The 23,430-nt window shown below is 39.5% G+C and overlaps 1 protein-coding gene and 1 pseudogene across 5 annotated transcripts in view; one reads left to right on the plus strand and one right to left on the minus strand.

Annotated features, from left to right (window-relative positions):
* The window catches only part of LOC105453703 (torso-like protein), a 29,505-nt gene extending 13,687 nt beyond the window's left edge, over window positions 1–15,818 (minus strand). Inside the window, exons 1-2 of one of the 5 annotated variants that reach the window (XM_011695866.1) lie at window positions 9,592–9,672; window positions 8,327–9,121 (exon numbers count right to left, since the gene is read on the minus strand). The gene's annotated coding sequence lies outside the window, so the exon portion shown is untranslated. Of the gene's footprint in view, window positions 1–3,828; window positions 4,444–5,543; window positions 5,569–8,326; window positions 9,122–9,591; window positions 9,673–9,855; window positions 10,126–15,045 lie in introns of those variants that run through there. The other 4 variants (XM_011695865.1, XM_011695868.1, XM_011695867.1 and 1 more) reach the window with 4 other exon arrangements.
* On the plus strand, window positions 1,779–15,032 carry LOC105453743 (annotated as a pseudogene).
* Window positions 15,819–23,430: the final 7,612 nt, after the last annotated feature.

Genomic DNA, 23,430 nt, shown 5'->3' on the forward strand with positions numbered 1-23,430 from the left:
CGATTTTCTCCTGTCCGTCTCTCCCATGAGAAATGATTAATTCACGTCTCTTAATGTTTTCACTCAATTAAGCATATCCGCCCGTATGTGACATATCAGACGCGTCGGTGCGTATACGCGGTACGTATACGCATTCCGCATTCTCTGTCACCAGAATCGGCAAAGGTCCAAGGTGCAAGTCCCGAGTGAAAGTGAAATTGAACTGCCATTTCTTCCTCGTGCATGCAGGCGCAGAAAAAGAAAGGAACTTGTAAAATTATGGCAGACGCGTGATGCGCGGCAGAAGTCATTTATACGGCGACGTTAAAAAGGCGAGATGTACACGGAAATGCGTAAATACGCCACCGTGATCGTCGCGTCGATATTCAACGAAATGGAAGAAGCGAATGATGCCGGTTCAATAGGAGCGTAACTCGCTTTGGAAATTCCATCAAGGATGGACAGAATTCGAGACGGAACTCTTGCTTTGCCCCGCAGGGGCACGCCGGACGAGCGTGGTAGTAATTAAGTTTTCTGTCGTCCGATCGAAGAGAGATGAAATTACTTGCCCACCACAAAGGGGAACGGGATTCGATGGATTAGGTTTGGGAACACAACCCGAGCCAACTCGACCATTCTTTCTATTTATCAAACGGTCATTTACGAGTAAGTATTAACATTTGAGTGGATTCCCTCATCGGGCACAGCAAAGGGTAAACGCGCGATATTTCAGAGTGCTTTTTTCCCTCTCTCTCTCTCTCTCTCTCTCTACGAATAATATTTACGAATAATTTACTCGCCCGATGAGAATTATTCAACCTTTCTGACAACGGGTTTCATTTATAGATACATATCTGTGAATAATGCATTCGTAACGGACCGTGAAACGCGGTGCAGTAGATATAATAGATGATCGTGATAGAAATTAATTTAACGTTTAATGAAGCTTCGTGGGAGCGGATAATAATTAAATCGACCATCGGTAATAATTAACGGAGACCGGAAAGTTAAATGACGTTTATCGTGCGTTACACGCGGGCACGTGCAATCGGACGCGCGTTGCATCGACGTTTAACTGACATAACGAGTGCGCGATAGCCCGATTGAACCGGCCGCGATTTTTATCTCTCAAACGACGCGTACACGCCCCAATTCGTCTTCCCTCCCGTTGTTACCCAGAAATTGAACCGACTGCATCGTTTTGCACAATGCGGCCACTCTCTCGGCAAATCGATTTAAATTAATCCCCACGGCCCCGCCGAAGCGGATCACGTCACATTTCCGACGTCGCGTTCGTTTTATATAGTTTGCCAGACTACTCAATCCGCGGCAAACTCTCCGGGGTAAACTTTGACATTCCTGTACGCTCCTGTCTTCTTTGCCCTAGTGGCCTTTGCACGGCCTATGAGAATATCACGAAGCGATTAGCGCCAAGTTATAATTATGCAACGGCTCGGTCGATTTTTATTTTCGCGCCTAGAAGAATAACTTCGCGGATATACGCGGAAGATTGATTGCTCCGTTAATTTTAAAAGACGCTCCGTGAATATTCTTTTTATATTTAAAATTATCTTTTGACATATTATATTTTCTATGTAAAATTACCTCTTGATTTTGATGAATTAGTATCGCGCGCTAATAAATCGTTGAAAGTTGACAGGTAAAAGTTATACAAATACGTTGCGTTCTCACTCAAAATAACCGGAGATAAGTCTCGGTTTACGCGAGGTCTAACGGTCTGCTCGATATATCAGCCGTCGGCCTAAGCCACGCCATTTTTTTTCATGACTGCTTTCTGTATGACTAAACTCTCACTGGGTCAAACCGACGGTGAAGGTGAGTCACACACATGCGAGTTATTTAGCGCACATGTTTTGTGCCATTATTGGAGCGACGCCGATACCGATGTGGTGAATATGCATGTGAAATTTATTGTCGCCGCTGTCTGCACGCCGTTTCCGCACCCGACAGACGAACTTTCGTCGCAGGCTTTAAACGACGGGGCATTCGCCGCCGTGCCGTCGTCGCCGGCCCGACGACACGTATATATACGAATCGGTACCCGGTAATTCACGCGTAATAGGAAGTCGTTTATCGATTTATCTCGAAAGATAGATCGCTCCATATACCCAGATTCCCGGTTGCCAGCCGCGAACGAAAGTATACCCATACATATTCATGAGATTACGACAAGAGCGTCGAGACGGAGAACGTCTCGATTGTTTCGCTTTACTATCGCTCTGCCAGTCGATGATTGCGTCAAAGATTGCTGGTTTTTTAAGACCGATCAATCCGGACAATGGCAGCTGTTCGCGTTTTCCGCCTATATAACCAAATATTTCAGAGCGCTTGATTCGCGAATGCAATATGTATCTGTGAATAATTATTTCGATACAACGTATACACAGAAGCGGAATTTTCATATTCTATGGATTTATTATAATTCTGCGATAATTCTTTTTGACAATTAATCAGCATATTTTACTAAAGGCAATATATGCAATATATATATTACAGACGTCTTAAATAAAATATGCTGCACTGAGAAAAAAAAGTTGTTAAAATAACTAAATGCGTTTTGTTGACAGTTTTTCTTTGGTTCAATTACATATGTTTTTTAATTAAACATCAATAACATTAACATGATACTTTTGTAAATTAACAAGTATTTTGTTAAATTAACAAATACTTGTTTGACAGCCCGTGACCGATATTCGATTTTACACTTTTTTTTTCAGTGTGAATGCTGGCTTACTTTACAAGAATACAGATGTTTAGAAATCGTATATGTGCTAATATTTTAAACCGTTAACTGGTGCACTTGAATAAAAAAAAAGATAATAGCCAGACATTGAGAAAAGCTAAGTCACCAAATTAGTAAAACGGAAGGAATGAGTTCCGCTTTCGCCGTTGCTTTCGAGCATGCGAGAGTGGTTTTTCAACTCGCGTGATTAGGATTTTACGAACATTCCTGCCGACGCGACGTTGACGTCGCGTTCTTACTTTCAATCCAAGATCATTTTTTTATCTAATAAATTAATCTGTAAATTCCAAACGATTAGTCGTAAAAGCCTACGACGTAATATTATTTTTTATATGATACGACGATTGTTTATTCAATGCCTATACATATAAGATTTCAAAATCACAGACACTTTCGCAGTGACCGAGGCTTGCCGAGTGCAAAATAGAAAGTAACGTGAAATTTAACCAGCGTAAACCGGCACGTTTCTGTACGCCTGATTGCAGGTGCATCGAATAACAAATAAAATTGTGTAATATCTATGCATGAGCATCTGCAAGACACTAGATGGATAATATCTTACACATGTATCTCTTGAAAAACTGAACAAATCTTCAGTGTGATTTTTTGAAATTTGATTTACTTGAAATAAAAATAAATAAAAAATTAAAAAACGTAAAATGGTGTAAATAAAATTGACAAGGCAAAAATATTATTATAAAACGATTTATAAAAAGTTTAGCAACGCAATATAAGATCCGTAAAAAGATATTCAAAAAATTGCAATTTGCATCGATGAACAATGAATTAAACTGATATTATCAGCAATTTCTGTTGAATAATTTTCTATTTGTCAAGAGATCTACGTAGCAGAAAATATTTTTCAATGCTAAATATCAATACATGTGTCCGTACGTGTATCTCTAATTGCGTATCAGCAGCGTATCAAATGCATTATTGATGACCATGAGAGAGTAACCATGTAAAATAAACGTTGAATTTACATTAAAAACAGGAAAGATAAATTCAGCTATAATACAACGAGAAGGTTAGATAAACCTTCGCAAAGAATAAAAGATATATTGTAAGGATTTCTGTTGCGGTACCTTTTTAAGAAATCGATAAAACTTAAGAGGCAAACTGAAAGCACGAAGGAAACTTCATAGGTCCACCTGCCTCAACTTCCTATTAGCGCATTTCTACCATTACGATCGCAGTGAATTGCCGTGACGTGGAAGAAAAAAAAAATCTCGGTTGAAGGATAATAATTGAACGTATGGCCGGTTGCGATTCGCTTGTTGCGGCGATATACTGCGGCGCAGAAGTCAATGGAGAAGAATTATTTAAGTAGCCTCGCGGTTGTAACTATTGAAAGGGGCGTATGGCGTTCGTCCCATTAGACGCAGGAAACGCGATCACGGACCGTCGAATGATACAAACAACCGCTTTTAGATCTAATTGAGGTATAGACGTAACTAAGCAGGCTAACCAGCCCCGTGGCTGCAGCAGAAAATTTCGAGGCGATCGAATGTAACCATCGTCGAGCAAAATTGATTCTAAAACTTGGTATTTGAATTTAATTTTGCGCTGCTACCGTAGAAAAAAATATGGACACTGGTTAAGGAAAATTGCAGGTGCACCGTGGTGCGTTTCGCTCGTTAGCGAAACCAGTTTTCTATGTTGTTTTGAAGTAGAAACAATATTTTCAAGTAAAATACTAAGATCGAGATACACGGAGTACGAAGTATACAGAAAAGAATTCTCTCTCTCTCTTTCTTTGCTAAATAAATCAAGAAAGTTCTCGTTTCATTTATAGCTTCAATTTGTGATCTTGTAAAAGTTGCGTGCTCGTACAATAATTGACATAAAATATCAGATAACGCGTAGAATATTCTGTTCTAAATAAAAGAACAAGTTCAAAAGATGTTTAAAATCTTTTCCTCTTTGATCTTATACAGATATTCTTAGATATTTTATAAATTTAATAAGGGAGAAAAAGTCAAATTCGGCCGGCTCAGACGAGACATTGGTTTGCCCAATAATATTTTCAATTTTTAAATCTTTAAATTTCAACTACCGTTGTTTGAAATTATTCTTAGATATTCTTTTTTATTATATTATATATTTTTAAATATATACTTTTTCCAAAAGAATATCAACTTTTCTTTGTGTAAAAACGATTAAATTATGGAATATGTTTGTAAGACTATTGATCAGAATGTAACGCTTTTAGCTAAATTGTTTACTCATTATAAGATACGCGCATAATTTTGTAATGTAGAAAATAAATCAAGCAGTTAATTCTGTTTGAAATAAAATTTATATGATCCAGCATACAACATATGTGCGTAAAAAGTGCCTGCGACGCCTCATCAGCGTGTTGACTTACATTCACTCGGATATTTTTGAGTAGTTCAGCTGTTTCACATTTACGTTTCGTATCATATTTCGAATGCCATATTGTCGCCCAGTTTGTTAGGCGCTATCGCTTGCATAGGAACGTGACATAAAATCCCGAAAATGCATTGTAATTAACAATCCACGTGAATCATTGCACGTGACTTTTATTCATTTCTCGTTAGCATAAAAAAAATTCAATTTTTTTCCTCAGATTTTCCATTATATTCAACGATTTGGGTTGTCATTTTGTATATTTTTTGTACTCGATAAAGATCAAGTGTGAAAAATTTTTCGAATATTCAGAGAATATTAAAATATATCATATATTCAAAAAATATTGAAATATACAAATATGTTAGAAATTAAAAAAAAAGAATAAATTCTTATTCTGAAAAGATAAAAAAAAATACGGACGGCTTACCCTACCGGATCACGCAAGTTTATTCCATTTCCGTTGATTGGCTTTCCCCTCCGTACGGCAAAGCCTCCCTCCCCGTGACGCTAATTGTTATGGGTCACTGACTGTACGCTTGTTACAAGACACTAGAAGATAACTCGACTTTCCAGCGTTGCCGTTCCAATCAACTGTGCACTTGTTGCACTACACTTTTCCGTCTCAATTAGTTTCAATTTCTCGCGTAATCGTATCTTCTGTTTGCTCGTAAACTGTATCATGTGTTATAAGTTAAAACTAAGCTCGAAAATTCTGATCTATGATCTTCAGATTGTCCTGCACTTCCCAGACGATCAGAATTTAATGCAACACGGTAGTTTGCGTAATACAATATTGCGCGAATGTACAGTCCGTTGCGAGTCCACAATTCGTCGATAATTTGCCCCGTTATCGAGTAAAGTACATTTCTCCGAATACAAAATTTTGCCACGTTTGCAGTGTAACTTCAATTTAATCAAACGTACCATTTCTCACGCCGCCACGTGATATCGATAAGTATTTTCCTGCGAGCGGCAGCAATATATCGCAAAAACAATTTAGCCGTCGCGGCTGATTTCATAATCGGCAGCTCATTTGGATCTGAATAATCACACATTTCTGGGAACGGAGAAAGATTTGAATTGAATTGCGTCTCCGATAATTTGCACTTCTAGAAAAACTATTACACATGATAAGGAAATTATAAATCTTCATTGACGTTGTTTCCCCCTGTCACTCGTATGACCGTGTTAATTTGTATTAATAGATATAATCTTGCGTAACCATTGAATCGGTAATAAAAATCGCATATGTCATACTTAATTACACTGTGGATAATACAATATAAGGAAAGCTAGATAGACGACTAATTTGGATATTACGTGATAGTGTAATGTGAATGTGTAAACTGGTTCAACTCGTATTCTGCCAGCGTTTAAAACACGAGAGTGGTGATATTTTAATTTCAATCGAAAAATAATTACTAGTTGGAGCGTTTTTTCGGGATTAGGAAGCGATATAATTTCCAGAGGAAGCATAGAAAATTACTCACACGAGTAACGCTATATAGTAATATCGCGTCGTTGCTGTTATCGATACTTATTGCGCAATGCGTTCATTGAATCGCGGATGCGGTCGATTACACGAACGACACTCTGACTTTTGAGCGAGTTAGCCTTCTGACAAGCGCTTAGCCTTCTTTTTCGCGTAAAACCAATTCCGTATGCGTCGCGATCGAGGTTATTCACTCGACTGACGCACGAATGTAAATTAATCTCGTTGTCGCGTATACACTTCTGCAAAGCAAGCGTTTATTTTTAAAAGTGCATTAAGAGATTACAACATAATCTCACTAATTTCAAAAAAACAAATATATGATAGTCTCTATTTAAAACACGATTTAATAAAAATGTAATTACATTTTTATTGGCGGTTTTTAGTATTGGGATTCACTGAGAACAGCATGGAGAGTATGAGAATATGCAAAAAAAAGAGCAGTAATTGTGTACTTTAAATTTTATAAACGTCTTGCTTGGTTAAAAAAAAAATTATGGTGATACGAAATTATTCATGAGAAGTCGGAGCTGAACAGATTTTTTAATCCCAGATTCTTATGCACAGAACGTACGTCGTTATAAGACTTTAGCCAAGACTTCTTTCCATTCTACCTGCCTTCCATTCCCTTTGTCTCGCCGAACGGGTAAAACCAGATTTTTACAAAATTGCGCTATTAAGGGTTGTTATTTTTTTCGCTGCAAAGTGTTATTACCCTCATCAGACGCACGAAAAAATCTTTCTTTTATATCCGCGAGATTCCTCCTAACATTTGCATAGGTATGTTAAATGCGATGCCGCGTTTGCACTTAGATGGAGTGTTATATACACTTTTACTCGTACATTGTATATATATACACATACATATATATAAAGAGCATTATGTTCTTGCAGACTTTGCATATGCAATATTATATACGCATGTAAAATATGACCGCAAAATAAAATCTGAATAATATAAGCTAAAATCTTATTTAATAGATACTTATTGTTAATTGCATAAAACTGCATCGCTCTTGAGTCAGGATTTAAGCATTGAACAATAAGTGTAATCATAATAAATCGGATGTCCCAATAGAATGGAAACATTTACGGCAATTTAGCGCGTTTATCGAGAATATGAGAATTGAAGGATCTATAAATAGCTATCTTCGGAACACGCGATATTCCAGCTATTATGTAAAAGTAATTTGTAGATTTAGACCACATTTTTTAAGCAAGTCTGTCATATTATTATCCCTTAGTTGTCACTGCATGTTGCAGAGCAACTGGTGTCACCTGATACTTCACCAAATTGAAGTAATATTTTTGACATTTTCTTACTGCATGACTTTCTACAAATTAATTTATACCTTCCATTTTCAACAAAAAAATTATTTTATCTTCTTTTATTACGTCAATAAATTACATCGATTTACAGTATTTCGAAATATGTAAGTTAATTCAAATCTAAAATTAAACTGATTAAACATCGCAAATAAATGTTATGAGATATTTTTTATTTTTATATTTATCCAAAAGTAATAATTTTTTTGTCTCTTATTATCTTTGCTTTCATTATCACACTTTACGTGCTCATTTAGAATGTCCATTAGTAACATGACGCCCGCGACATTATGGTTGATTACAAATGCTTCTCTTAGAAATAATCCCCTTCGTCTATTATTAACTCAGAAGGAGAATATCACGATTTTATGGCGCGCTAACGGATCATATACCTTACATAGAATTCCCCGTGACATTTACGCCAGAAACGGCGACTACGTCCTCGCGTGGCAATGCTCTATCAGCCGGCGGAATGCATCTTCTCGAGCTAGTCGTTCTTGTTGCGACACGGAGGAACCCTGTGCAGCGTAGGGAGCCTCGTTCGCGAAGATCTTGTCGATGGTCACGTTTTCGTCGAGCGTAAGATGATTTCGTAAGTATACAGTGTTTAAATCCTCGGAAAGGCGATCACTTCGTATAAGTAAAATTACTGTTTATCGAGCCAATTATGCATGAATGCATAAAAATGACTGACAAGTTGACAGGTTACTGAAAGAAGAGTATTTTTGTGCTAGTCTCATGCAATCTCGTTCACGCGCTCGTTATAGGTTTATTAAACTGTCAGTATAAAGTAGGGGGATAAATTCCTTCTTTAATACGAAACCGGAGAACAAAAATATCTCTGAGGCATTAGCTCTAAGTCACGAGGAACTGCAGTTCCACGGCTCGGTCATGATTCGCCCAGCCGCGATCGCTGACGATGCAGAATACGAAGCGTTCGGGCATGAACCGACAAGTACTCTCGATGGGGCAAGTCTCAAAATTTCGCTTAGATCGAAATTCTACTGCCATTGCCGCAAGAAACGCCGCGATTTGACGTTCCGTACGATATACGATATATTGACAGAAAATCGAGTGGTTTTGACGACTCGTGTTTCTCGAGGGAAGCTCGATGTCACGTGTCCGCGCGTATCGATCCTCATCAAAGTTGTAAATCATTCCGACACGTCGCATCGTGTTAAAGTTCACTGTAATGCAAATGGCAAGTTATTGATAGCATATAATTAAGATAATTAATTAATAATGTATAATTAATATATCGATACAAATATCGCAAGCAACATTTCAAAGTCAACATCTCGATTTATGCTTGAGTTTTGTCTCGGCGCGATGCATTGACGAGAAAACGTATGTATACGATAACATAAATTCCTTTTAAAGCGAACGGACTTCAATGCTATAAAAAAAGCTCCCCTCAAGATATTATTAGACTTTTTTTCCTTCCGTCTCCGCGACGGCATTAATTTCCACCTTAAGTAACTCGGAAATATAAATGTCATAAGTATGATTACCGTGTTCATTAATATTTCGTTATCTCGGTAAACCAATGTCAAAAATCGCAATGCACACGCTCACGTAACGTGCAGACTTTTAAGCATCGCGACAATTCTCGCGTTATCCCCCGTCGCGTTTGTGATTAATGAAAAAGATATACAACCTGCAACCTGATTTGCGATTTCCTGGTGGACAGTAGGTAGCGTGTTCGCCGCGATAGGCGCTAACCACTTTACGTTTCCTATGCGGCGGCACATTACCGTTTACATTTACATAATAGCAGAATAACGTGTGACCATTGATGCCGCACAGATGCGATAATACTCGTGCCCTTAAGCAGGGGGGCTTGAAACGAATCGTTCTTTATTCTTCTCAGACTTTTTGATAGAATCTGAAAGCTTAAATCATAATTTCCATGCAGATTTACCTTTGATGCCGTATTGCGTAAGAACAAACGTATTTATTTCCTTGACGGGGAGTTTTCAATGTAATCGGCGACTCGTACGCCTTGATGACTCCGAACTGTTATCGATGCGGAGGAATCGCGTGTGCTTGGTACGGAATAATTAAAATAATGATAACGTCGTGACAGAGACGAAGGCACGCTGAGGTCACTGAAGTAAGTATAATCCGCGAATAATGCGATTTGCTTCAATAACTCGAAAGTGCACGCGCGGCCGGGTATCCTGGTCGCGCGGAGCCTTGTAACGCTCCGGTAGTACCGCGCAAGCCTCGTTCCTGGTTGAAAATGTGGGTAACTGGCATAAGGACGGTCACCAGCGCACGTGTGTTATGATACAACGTGGACCTATACCGAGTACCGCTTTTATTCCGGGTGCTGGCGTGATATCCGTGGCGCGGTAAGTATATCGCGTGCCGCGGCACGGCGGTGGCCGCGGTAGAGTGTGAAAGTGCGTGCACATGATACGGGTGATAGATGTGGTGAAAACCGACGGGTATATATAGGTAACTCTAAATGGCATAGTCGCGAGCGCTCTTTGTGCGCCCGTTGTGTGCGGAATCCATTCCCCGCACCTGCGAGACAATCGATTAGATCTATGAGTAATAGGCTGCTCATAATGAACTCGCGAATATAGCGAGCTCTTTACCAAGGCTGAGTCAGTCTCGTCACCCGGCACTTTGTTGTAGCCGAAGACTGATTAGATCCATACGGTAATAAGGGGTGTGTTTCGAAAGACAGATCTCTCACTGCAATATTTGTAAGGCTGACTAATCTCAACTGGTGACCTTTAAAGCTGAGGAAAGATAATCGTTTCTTAAACATCTTAATTTGCATCGATTATAAATTCGACGAATATATGCTGTCAATGTCGAATAAAGTTTATTATTAACGATGATCACAACGTGTGTGACCGTGCCATTGTACACGCTATCGATGAATAAAAGCTACCGACGAAATCCTCGGTGCGAATAATAAGATACATCCTGGTTTTAAGTGACACAGCAAGTACGTAAGTCCAATAACAACGTGCAATCGTAATTCCTAACGTAAAAATCAGAAATAAAGAGACAGCGAATGTGAAATAAAAAGAAGGCGAGTGTATACATCCTATCTTACCTGTTCCACTATTAATCCGATATAGATCTATAGTTTTCACATTATATTCAGCGGACTATGACGAGAGATTGCAAGCGATACATACAATCGCAAACATGATGTTGAAACATATATAATGTACAAAACACGTCAACGTTAATTTAATTAATAAAATTTAATTTATAAAATATTTTACTAGAAATATATGATTTTGAAAATATTAAGAAATATAAGTTTCAACATATTTTTTCATCTACATCGGTAAGTGTGTTAAATCTACATCACAATATTCATTACTCATATTATTCATACAGTTTTGCAATATCCATTTACTATTTTAAAGTCAAAGAAAACATATTAAAAGATGTTAAATAATAATTAAGTAAGTCCAGCACCTTCATAATCTAGTAATAATTTATGTGCTTTTTCTGAACATGCATCCTTATGTCTGAAGGTTTTCATCAAGGACGCGCCGGGCCGTCGTTAATTAACTGTAATCAGGTGAGCAGCATCAATACCGTGACCTAAATATTTCTTTAACACTTATATAATACAAAAACGGCTATGTCACGACCTTAAGACAGTTTAAACAATTGATACTCGTTAAATCTGCCGAAAAATATTAATTATACTTTTCAATAAATATTTAAAGAAATTCAATTAAGTTCTGAAATAAAGCTAAAATAAATCTAAAATCAATCTAAAATAAATAGAAGAATAATAATGGCATAAAAATACCTCTAAAGGATTACACAATTAGACGTATTTAATACAATAATTTATGCAACAATAGAATGTTGTTTTATATTCGAGTACACAATATTAATACTGATTATATTTAATATTAACATAAGCTGTTTAACATGCGTTGCAATGTCTGTTATTCGTCACCTCGATCGCGAGAAAAAAACTTATTCTGCGATTACAAAATACCGATCTGATTGCTACAGAGTATAAATCTATATTGCATTGAACTTGTGGTCCAGCGTCAACGATGGTCGTTAATCATTCAAGGAGAATCACTCGAAAAAAGCAGGCACTCCTATTGAATTTACATAATAAGGCAACGTAGAGAAACCACGTGGCAAATCAGCTGTTAACACGCAATTCGCTCCTCGACATTCACTGTACTGCGCGGATAAACGAACCACTCGCTTCGGCGTCGTCGAAAGTAGCTCAGCGATTTCTGGAGCAAATCAGGTGCAACAAATAGATTTTTCTTCATACACTTGTTTTTAGCGTCGTTACACAGATTGCGCATTAAGACGACCGTCAAGAATATAGACATAGACATAAGGTTGAAAGTGACTGTCTGGATTATCTCGTCATGTCGACAGAAACAGAGTTCGCCTATAATATATCGCACTGTAGTAATACGAAATCGTATTACTACACTACGATTTAATTTATCTATCTACAACATATATAGATCACACGTTAACGCAAGGAACTGGCGTTAAATGTGATATATATATAAGAGCACGAGCCAAAATGCCACGGCTTACGTAACAAAATATCAAGCACTCCTTCAAGAAGGGGCCATTAAATCATAACGCGGTTAATTATACGCGCTGATGCGCCGACGAGGAACGAATCCTATATACGTACGAGCGAACGCGCGCTCGCATGCCGCGCCAGAAATCAGAAGCCCCGGAGCGTTCACACACGTGTTCGGCATATGCAGTATCGCCGAGCGATCAAGGGGATATCCCTTCGTATAGCAATTGATCGCAATGAAAATCTGTGGCGCGCTGCAGTTTTTTGCGCGGGTTTATAAATAAAACGCTCGGCGATCCTGTCTGGAGCGTTTTATTAGTCTGACGCATAAATGCGTGCGGGCGCACGTTGTAGACAGACGCGGCCACGCATGCTGCTTTCACCCGTCGAAGGTTGCATTCGTAATTAGATGGAGACGCGCGTGTTCGCCAGCCATTTCTATTCGCTCCTTAATTTCTGCTTCTGATCCTTCGGAGCTCTCTAAGAACTTAAGCTTTCCCGAGAACGAGTTTGACAAGTCTCGTCGCGCATATACAACGAGACTGATATACAATAAGTGTCCTCGCACCGTTACCTCAGATTGTCTTCGGCAAAAAGTCGACTTGGCGATAGACCGAAGGTTAATGTTTTCGCGGCGCGGATATCGCGCATTAAAATTCCTTTGAGATTCGCGACAAGTCATGCGAATGACTAGGACAAACTTCTTCGGCTCCCTAAGTACAATGAGTCCAAGGCTGATATGCTGCAATCTAACTTTCTGCTGAGGCCGCCCGTCCTCTTCGGCACTGATTGCTAAATATTTTGAGCCTCATTTCTCTCCTCCAACGCAGCGTACACCTCGCGATAAAATGGGTACGATATTTCATGCGCTCATGCCGCCGCTAAATAATATTATGTATGAAGCTGTCTATAAAAGTGCCTGTATAATGCATCAGCATTATTTCTGAATGTCGTGCATTGAAATAAAAATAATTAACGTGATTTTTGTAATAATTAAAAAGTTTTATTATCAATAATTTGCGTGTTTCATGTCCCGACGAGATTTAATGAGATAAATTTCACGCGAGATAAATCTACTTTTTGTTTCGTCGGTCTAAATGTACAAGTGACATTTATTTCACGATAGCACAAAAATATGGACGGTCATCACTTTAAATTGTAATTTACTGCATCGTGAAGTTCCTCAAACATTGCAACGCACTCAATTTATCTTCATTAAATCCTCATTAATTCCGGAACGAAAAGTCATAACATAACTAAGTATGAACTTTCAAGTGCAATAATTTGCATTGTCATTATCTAATAAACCTTTTTCCCAAATTTTTTTAAACGCAAATAGTACCTTTGCATTTATATTTTTTAACGTATTACGTCGATTTCTCGATTTTACATCTCGTAAATACATTTTAGCGAGGTCATCCGTTATGATTTTCATTAGATTTAGGTGATTTGCATTTGCATAATTACAAATATATCCTATTCGTCGAATAGTGAAATAAACGAAGCGCACTGAATAGCGATTAGCGCAACTAATCCGGATAGAATTTCGATCGATTCCACGGAATGCGATGCCAGCGTTCGGGAAACGATGTTAAATAACGGCGTTGAGTAATATGCAATATTAGAAGCGGCGAGTTCGCGTTATATGCATACGTTCATATTTATTTTCGACGGTAAGTTCTCTTCCTGAAAGGAGGCCTAGTTTTACTTATAATTAGTTCCAGTTTCCGACAGATCGGTTCTGTCTCTCAATCGCCATCTATTGACGAGGTTAATCGCGATTTAGAGACATATCGCAATGTTTTGACGAAACGTCATAAAGAAATGTTTATCCTAATTACTATGCCTTTCGTGGGTGCATTATCAATGCCATAAAATCCGATCACCATCTACCGATACGGGCATGCTTTCATAACCGTGAATAAAAAACTCGAAACATTTTTAACAAATCAAAAATGTTCCTCTCTCTTTCGCGTACAAAATTTGAAAGCGATTATTAAATGAAGAAATTGCTCTAATATTTTTGCAACTTTGATCTGTTACAGTGTATTTGTTTTGATTGGCAATCTGAGATCTCGCATAAGAAACAATCGAAAGTACCTACCGTAAGTCGATCAAGATACGATTTTGAGATTCAACATTATCGAAAGTCGAGATATGAGAAGAAAATGCAAGCTGATTCTTGCACAGGACAAAGAACATTCTTACGTGTGTAAGGATTGCCTATCTCTCGACTATCCTTATGTAGCCACATCACGTTGGCATTATTGATGTCTGTCAGCGTTAACATCTCATCATTGTACATCATTATACAAAGAAAAATAATTGCATGTAAGTTACATGATGTAACTTCAGTCGATTACCTCATTCCTTAATTCTCATTAGAGACTTTGGATATTAATCATTATCGTAATTTAATTTATTATCAATATTAACGACGAAAAAATCTAACAAAAATTTGCTCTATAAATTAAAAATGTGCGATTGCAATTTTGCAAGTATACATTTTCTATTTTTCATCTTAATTTTAATAATTACTCAACTTATCAGGTATAATCTTACCTAAACACTTGAAGGTCTCCCCATCTTCGTTACTACAGCCTGTTTATCCGGAACAGCAGTCAAACGTCATACGATATAATTCGAGGCATTAATGATCATCGTTATATCTTCAAGCAGCCGGTCTTCAAGTCGAATGGCTTCTCCTCACGACTCGACACTTACAAACATCTAAAGAAAGCGTCACCCAACTTCGAAATCGCCCTAAATACGCGCAACGCAAAACTCCGCTCGTTCTGATGTATATGATCGATTCTGGATCATCCGGCTACCATGTTACATTACTCACACACAGCCGATCATCGCGTGCACCGATCGATCTATGCCGGAACGAAATCTCGTCGGCGATCTTTTGCGGTTGCATTCATCTCCCGGACCTGTCGGCTCTCGGCACCGATCGATAACGAACCGGGCACCGTGTTTCCGTCCGCGTCCTCGTCCCCCGTCACCCGTCTCGACGTCACCGGATGCTTGTTCCTTCCCTTCTCGCGGGGGATGCTAAGGGGGAGTTTGGTCGCGGCGACGCGCCGGATCGCGATGCGATCGATCGATCGATCGATCGGCGGGATAACGAAACCGCGTTCCGTCCACGGCTTTGTGCGGGCACGTGTTGCGCGCCTCGCCGAGGGGGATTTTCCCGGTCGACGAGGTGGGGGGACACTTGGGCGATTCCGCCGACGCTGTCGGCGATCGATCGATCTCGAGCGCGATCGGACGCGGCGGCTCTCTCTCCTCGCGCGCCGGGTCCCCGATCTGACCGTGGGCACCGAGCGTCTACGACTGCGGCTGAAATCTCGAATCCACTCGCGGCGAGCGAGCGAGTAAGCAGGCGAATGAGCGACCGCGAGAGAGCGCACAACGTGCATGTGTGCGGGCACGGCTTTATTGCACTATATGTATAGGATATACGTGCGTGCCATGCGTGTGCGTATATACGCCGAATGTGTGCACGCGTGTAGTCACGCGCGATTGGCTGGAGAGGGGCGATATTTCGTTTCGCTGTGGGCATAGCACACCAGATAAGAAGATCCTCGTTTCCTGCGGTCCTCCGCAGACTGCCGGATGCCGCGCGACCGATTATCTTCCAAGATTTCGTTAATACTGATCATTTTTAACAATTTGTACGAGAAACTGATATAAATACAAAATGAGCGATTATAAATTGAATATCATAATGAGTATCATTTTTCTATCATGTATTCATTTTTTTGTCTTATCATTTGTATCTTTGCTGTATCTTTCATCAAATGGAATTCATAAATATATTCTATTCACTAACACTGTGCGGGAATATGTCGGAATATATATGTTTCATAATGTCTTACTCCAATCTCTTTGTGCGTAGACCATTTCGGACGACCTTCACTGAGCAAGTAGGAGAGCGATGTCAATTATACCCCGGTACATGTATACGCGCGAGCGAAGGCGCCGTTCCTGGATCTGATTTACATGTCATTTTCCATTTTCGCTTAAGTATAACTCGGCTATGTCTGTTATCTTCATCTGGCAAGACTGCACATAAACGTACATAAACACCGGCTTGGAAATCCTTGAATGCGAAGCGGCGCTACAATAAAATGGTAATTTTCTCTCGAAATTAAAAAAATATCCCGAAGGAAAATGAAAAATGTAGCGAGGAGAAGATAAAGAGCTAAATAAAGCCAGACCAAGCAGGATGAATTATCCGCTCCGCTAAAGCACACGAATAATTCGGTTATCTGTAATCCTGAGCTAATTAACTCTTCAACGCGGCATGAATTAACAGATAGCGCACGTAATAATAATCGTTTCGCTCGGTCGACGTTTCGCAAAATGCACGATAAACGGTAATCCCCGTTTCGTATATTTTCGAATTGGCTCGCGCCGCAGTTTCATTACCCGCTAACTTCCTTCTTACGGATAATGCCTCTTCCTGCCGTTCCTTAACAATAAAGCTTAATTTGCGCCACCTCTAGCGTCCGTTTCCGTTCTCACGTTCATTCGTTCGGCAAATAGATTCAATTGTCATTTTCTCCCTAACACCTTTTCGCTACAGCAGCGCTCTGCTCTCAGCGCGATCGGGCGGAAGGGAATTTTCGAAAAGTTTATCCGCCGAAGAAGCGAGATGATTTTTACGACCGTCTTCATCGCGAGCGGGTATTTATGCCGTGTCCGGTTATTACGCGTTACGTGAGGTGTTACATGATAGCAAGTACTGCCGGTGAAAGGCATTTAAATTTAGCCCGCGCCAGGGTGCCTTGTGTGCAGGATGCACAATTGTGTCAATGTTTTGTTGTGCGCCACGGGATAAATCAGCCTTTAAGGACGTTCTCGTATTAAAGCGTATTTATCCGCGTTCTACAAATTCAGTCCAAGTTCGTTTCACCTACTCGCGAATAACGGATAGTATAGGATAATTACATATAATTATATTGCGATGGTGATCTTAATCTTTTCAGCAGTCTTCTTGACATTATACATTTGTGTTACAGGAAGTGACATGCATTAATATTAAAACTCGATTAATATAGCTCGGGCGCAAACGAATCGGTTGCACAATAAATATGACAGCTATATCGCGCCTTAAAAACGGACTCGCATTTTTCATCCTGAAAGGATGAGAGAAAGGAGAAAAGAAAATGTATGCGACCAACGAGAAAGGAATCGGTATCTCCGGAGTTAATAATATAACGTCCGGACTCTGTCCTTAATACGCCACGTGATCTTCAACTCAGATTGCGGTCGCCACTATTTTCTGCCTTAACACATAATCCGAACCGCAAAAGCCGCGTTTACCGCAGCATCATGTCGCGTTCCTCGTCCCGACGGTCCTTTATACACTTCTTGCATCTCTGAGAACACCTCGTCACGTAGACCGGCTTGATTACTAGCTCAAGACGCTCGCTGCCCATTACGGGAGAAATGACCAGGCAAGGGTGAAGGTCACGCTAGCCACGAATATCAAGTTCTGAACAGGTACACGTGCACCCGTACCTTACTCAAGATCTCAAACAAGATGTAAGGCCCTGCAATAATGTGGCGAGAGTTCATCGCACTTTCTGATAAATAATAACTTACATTTAGAATTCTATGATAAATTAGAATTCTGTCAAAAAAGATAGTTTCATTAAAGGCTCATACTGATTTATTTGTTATTAAAAACAATGAAAATAATTATAAACGATTGAAAGACTTTTCACGATATTAGCTTGAAGAATATATATAGATGACAGAATCTAATTACACATTTAATTCCAAGTTTTTTTTAAATTTATATATTACAAGATATTATAAATTAAAGATATTATAAATACGTTAAAAATATATGAACAATTAAGATTTTAGTAGACTAAATTATGATCGTCTTAATCTTTCGGATACCGTTTTTCTGTTCTTAAGTATTTCGCGTTAAAAACTACAATAAACCATCACTTGGCTTTCTTGCATCCGCACGAGATAAGTGCGCGCAAGATTTCGCAGCTGCGACCGCTGCAAAACGATGCGGTAATTACCGGGCACAATGGCGAGAAAATGAGCGTGAAGGGGTCGTGTATAACGGGCTGGACGGGAAGAGCGTATTCTGCGTGAAATTCTTTTCTTTTGCGGCGTATCTTTATATCCTAAGCAACCTGAGATGCGCACGGAACTGATAAAATTGTGTAATTGTATCCCTCGGGTGATAAATTTTCGAGGAATTTGCCTTCACGGAAAATATTTTCAACATAATTGGCGGTTATTACTACAAACTGATTACTATTCAAGTATCTGTTTCTCACGTTTTACGGTAAAATAAATTTCTTGAGGCTTAAATGTTTAAAATAATGGCAGCAGACATTATTAACAGATTGTCTATAAACGAACATAAAGTAATTCGATAATACGATATAAGTTGTAATTGATAAATTAGCCAATTTAAATATTGAATTACATAAATCTTTATAAATTTAATAATTTAGATTAGGAGATTGCTAATTTCACAAGAATGGTGTGCCACCAAGTGCACCAATTTACCAGATTATGGGGAAACTTGATGGAACCGGTTGTACAAGCGAGATTGTGTTAGTATGCAGCCTTGAAAACGGGTGTTATCATAAATGTAGTATCTGACATTATACTAGTCTCCACAGCTCCTTCGATATCCATGACGGCGTGCTGTTATTACAAACAGAAGCCATTTCGTAATAAATCGAAAGTCCGTGTTCGATTAGGCGTGTTTCCGAGGTACATAATGGCATCAACATCACGTCTAAGAGGTGTTCTCGGACAGAATATCAGAATAATCAATTTCACGATAAATAACGTTTCGCATATCATTAATCACCATGCCTGGCTCGTGGCTCCTTTACCACAATGCTGTGAGGAACTTGCGTGCTTGCTGTAGCAAAATTTATTTAATATACTTTGTTCTCCAGTTGATGTAACAAATTTGATATTTTGAGCGTCGAACAATAGAAATATTTATAATATTCAAATTATGTATAATTCAAAACACAGCAGAAATGACGAAATTTTCTTTTTAGAAAATTTCAATTATTATATTTTTAAAATTGATTAAAAAATATTATGATGGGGATTTTATTTATCGGCGATCTATCTGCATTCTCCAGCTGCATCAACTCTCCTTCTGTGATCTTGTCGCGTATTAAGATCTAGAGATCCTTTCTTTATCAACGAGCGGTTAAACGCTGGGGACCGAGAACCAGCTCTCATCTCGAGCAGTTATCTGTTGAGCCGTACATATTCTTCTCCGTGCACCGCATGCAGAAAACATCAGTATTCATGTTGTCCACATTTGATATACAGGAAACGTACTGCTTATCCAAACGCAATATCAACTAATATTTTAAAATAAATTTTTTGTTTCAAAATTTATTTATAAAATCGATTCGCACAAATTCTAAATTATACTGATAATTATTGCAGCAAAAATAAAGTGCGCGAAATGCGAGGAGATCAATCTCCGGATTGTCTCCATCCCCAAAATCGTACAACCGTGACCAACCCTCATGAATAAAAATTCGGCCTTCGCATAATAAAGAGATTCTCGCGACTCGGCCACTTGAGTTCGACAAGGAGGGTTCGCAGTGTACCCAGCGCGAAACACGAAAGTCATCCATATAAAACATGTATACGCACGATGATCGACTCTATATACGCTCATCATAACGCAACGCGTCAACACGCGGGCATAGGCGTCTATATGAATTTCTTTCTCGTAATATTCTTAAGTAAAAGTTGAACTATCTAATATTTTACTCTAAATTATATTAACAGGTACTAAATAATGTAATTCGACAAAAATATTTTAAAATCGATAACGTAGAAATAAATAAAGCAGTCAACTCTTAAGCGCTATTATACACTTCATCTTTGCAAACGTGTTACTGTTGCTAAAAAAAAAAAAAAACGCTTAATTCGTAGAAAATTAGAAAAAAAAATTTTGTGCGACATTTGCATCTTCAGTCTTGATATTTACATCCATAAATAAATGTAAAATAGAATCGCAAGTGTAATTTAATGTTGCAACGTATCTAATAAGTATGTCTAATGTCTTGCCCCCCGTTGCGAACGCCCATGCACGATCGGAGGTCTCATCCCCCGGAAATATACGGAGAAAGAAAACGAAGGCGGAACAGCCGCGCGCTACTCCAGCTGGCCGTGTCGAATCTCCTTGGCGGCGTGGACCTCGATGGAACTGTTTCAACCCCCTCGCTTTTATCGCGGTGCAGTCCATCATCATCGTCGACGACTTGTCAACCTCATTACGCTCACCGCCGCTCCCTGGTGATCGTTTATTAGCCGGCGCAAGTGCGGGCCCCGCGATGCAAACCGGAGGCGACGTAACGCAATTCACCCCGTGTACGCATGACGTGACGGGGGGGTGTTTGCACAGGAGAAGAAGGGCTACCGCCGCCGTCGCCGCGTGACGGTGACGGCACGGCGCGGCGCAGCGCGGCAACGGCGGCGGGCGGCGGGCCGAAGCGTGACGCAGCGTGACTCGTTTACTCACCACGGCTGCACAATGCACTCGTCAGTGGCGTAACCGGCTTGCATTGCGTTATGTTGTACGCGGTGAGAGTGTAGGCGTACTGCGTTGCGTTAGGTCGCCAGGAGGAGAGCAAGCTTATAGCAGTAGCAACTTCTGAAAATTATGATGATATCAGGCGGAGAAAACGATTCCGGTGTGCAACAGTGTTGCTTTGCCCGTTTCAGTTGTCTGCCATTCATTTCATATCAAAAATGAAATCTTGCTAATTATTTTGAACTCTTTTCAATATTTAGTATAATTATATAACGCAAAAAAAAAAGAAACGATATAAAAAAGAATGTAAACTCTGCATAGTAGTACAGAAGTAACGATACAAACTTTCCATTAAAAAATGAAATACTATACAGGAGTGATTGAGTGACGCAATACAGGGTGGATCTCTTCTCGCAGAAGAAATATTGCGCGGGATTTACCGACTCTGGAAACGGCATTAACGAATATTCGTAAATCGCGCGCGATGATAGGCGTTTATAGTTTTTTGCGGGGCCAAGCGAGAGGCATCAGCGCGGGCTTTGGTGCTCCCACGATACTGATTGATTACGCGACGACCGCCCGGCAGCCTCTCTCGCATCGTCGACGGCGGCGTGGCGGCCGCTCGTTTTGTGCGCTGGTGAAAGGGAAGCCGATGCCTTTTGATACGGACGATGTTGGCCACTTGTACGAACTCATCGCTGCCTTTGATTCCGCTCCTCCGCAGCAATGCTATGCGCAGACATGCAAGATGGAAGAGTTTCATACCGGAGATGTCAAAATTTTGGGATAAGCACGGCTAACATTAATATTGTTAGCGCTAAATACATTTTCTTTGACGCTCTATTAGAATAAAAATTTTATGTTTTATTGCATTCTCGATATTTTTTATGTAAATGTTGTGTAGTTTTATTTTTAAAAAAATTTTTTCGCTCTTGAAAAAAATAGACGGCAACATTTTCTCGGAAATTTATATATTTACATATTGATATGAGACGCTGACACAAGGGAGAGACAAAAAGGGAAAGAGAAAAATAGATGAAAAATAGACTTAAAAAATATATATATTGCGTCAACAAATATGTATATATTCTGGTTTATTCAGTTTGCTCGGTGAGACAGAAACATACGTTTCATACATTTCGTATTTGAGGGGCACAATCCGGATGATGAGATACCGCGCCGAATTTCCCTACAAGATTACAATTGGCAGAATCAATTCTTTGTGACGCCTCTCGCCATTCTGTGCGCGGGTCCGTTACGCGATTACAATTAGTTGCAGTCCCCCTATTCCCTGATTACATCGGTACGAAGCACGGGGACAATCGGCACATTGTTAGCATCGGCGTGCATAAGCTGCTTTGACCACAAGGATAAACTTTGTTACTTTCCGCAACATTTCAGGAAATGTTTCATATTATTATTGACACAGTTATGACAGAGTTATGAATATATTATTTGATCACCAATAAATAACATCGGGATAGCAGTTATAATAATTAATATAAAAAAAGGAAGTAAAATTATATCAATATCATTTCTTTATATATTCACTTTATGTTATCCATATTTATATTCATGAGAACCGTCAAATTTTTGTAATGGTAAAGCAATAAATTGCAGCCTTTTATGATCAACCGAAGATGCCGCTTTCTATCATGACCGAAATATGTGTTCGGCGAATAACCTACATCGCTCGTTCTAAGCGAGAAAAGCGTTGGGCGAAAGGACCGGGAAGAATTGTCGTCTCGAGAGCGCGTAATTTTCTGTGCGGGGAGATCACGAGACCGTCGGACAATATCGTCCCACCGAGAAGTAACGCCGTCTTCTTATTCATGGGGATCTTCTCGAAAACGCGGAGACGACGATTCATCCTGACTATGCGATTTTCTCATTTTCGGACGAAATTCAACGAAAAGGGGATTCAATGAAATCGCTACCGTCCGCGACCGAATTCGGCATTATTACATACACAATAATTTCGTGAGCGTTACAGGTGAATCAGTTCGTAGAAATGTCGTACCTCTTCATTGGGGCAATTTCTCGATGGTGACGAATCGTAGGTAAGATTTCTGAAAAAAGCAGCCCTCATAGCATACAGCCGGACCCTTCGGAGAGAACGCAGCGACGACCACATGGATCTCTTCGTTTTTGTGCCCAACAGACGACAATCGGAAACTGTAAACTCGAACCCATACTCGAATCTATACTATTGCTTGACAAAAAGGACATTTGTCAAATCTGTATCGATGGGCACTTCACTTCTCAAAAGAAGATATACTCTTTTAGGTCCCATAGAAATTGACACGTCTGTTTATTTTGATACGTTCGCGCTTTAACTTCGGAAAGGTCAATCATCTACTGTATACGTGTGTGGAAAAATATTTTAA

The sequence above is a fragment of the Wasmannia auropunctata genome, unplaced genomic scaffold (genome assembly GCF_000956235.1).
Source record: "Wasmannia auropunctata unplaced genomic scaffold, wasmannia.A_1.0 LD335996.1, whole genome shotgun sequence".
NCBI classification, from domain to species: Eukaryota; Metazoa; Arthropoda; class Insecta; order Hymenoptera; family Formicidae; genus Wasmannia; species Wasmannia auropunctata.